Source organism: Aotus nancymaae, unplaced genomic scaffold (genome assembly GCF_030222135.1).
Source record: "Aotus nancymaae isolate 86718 unplaced genomic scaffold, 86718_ANA_hifiasm-v0.15.2.pri h1tg000003l, whole genome shotgun sequence".
In the NCBI taxonomy this organism is placed as follows: domain Eukaryota; kingdom Metazoa; phylum Chordata; class Mammalia; order Primates; family Aotidae; genus Aotus; species Aotus nancymaae.
This window is the reverse complement of record NW_026988414.1, coordinates 67,014,737-67,015,878: the sequence shown is the minus strand read 5'-3', so window position 1 is coordinate 67,015,878 and position 1,142 is coordinate 67,014,737.

Sequence of the window (1,142 nt, the reverse complement as noted above, 5' to 3'; positions counted from 1 at the left end):
GGACGCTAAGTGTGGTGTCTCCGCCTAAGCCGACCGGCGGGCACACGCGGCCCCGGTGGAGAAAGGTTCTGCTGCGCGCAGTTGGCCCAGCCCCAGTTTGGGCCTGGGTGTCCTCAGTGCCCTTGACGCCTGGAACCTTCTCCTGGCCCCTACACGGCCCTGAGGGTCTCCAGCCAGGGACGGGGGCGGAGTGAGGACGCTAAGCCGGTGGGCTAGGGGGAACCACTCTATTTTACCGTAGACGGTGCGGGACCTCTTTCTGCCCCTGATCGGGGGTCAGGGAAGGGGTTGCGCGCACTCTGAGGGTCCCTTTCAGGAAAAGGGCGGCATCTCTGAGTTCCGGAAATGTGGGAGGCGTGAGAGCCACAGCACCAGGCTCTGAGAAGGGACTGGAAGTCCATCCTGCCCTTCCCGGAGAAAGGGATTAAGGGTGAGAGGAAGATGGGAGCGAAGGGGAGCTGCGCTGCGGTGGAAGGGGCGAGGTATCCCGGGAAGGAAAGCGAGTTCAGACAGAGCAGGAATCTCATCCTGAGCCGGCAAAACCTCCGTTTTCTCACAGACCTCAAAAGATTGTTGTCAGGATTTGAAACGATGATTTATCCAACGAATACTAGAGGTCGACTGTGTGCCAGGCTCTGCTTAGCACGAGGGATTCAGTAATGGAACAGACGTCAACAAATGATAGACGAGATCGGTTGAACTAAGTATCATTACCATTTGCTCTGAAGCAAATGAAATAGAGTGATGGGGCACTAATTTGGGTGATCAGACAAGACCGCCATGACAAGTGACAAGAACAGAGGTGTTCTAGGCAAGGGGGACAGCTAACATAAAAGCCCTGAGGAGGGAACAGTCTGGTGAACTCAGGAACAGAAAGATCAGTGGTGGCTGCAGCAGAGTGGACCACGGGAAGAATGATAGGAGATGAAGTCAGAGGATGCAACTGTTAGGACCTAATAACCCACAGCAGAAGGTTTAATTCTACTCTGTGATGGGGGCATTTGAAGAGTTTTAAAGAAGGAAGTGACAAGATGCTATTTGTGTTTTTTTTTAAGGATCACTCTGGCTGTTGTGTAGAGAATAAACTCTGGAAGGCAAGAGAGTAGATAGGAGGAAAGGCCTTGGATTAGGATGGTAGGAGT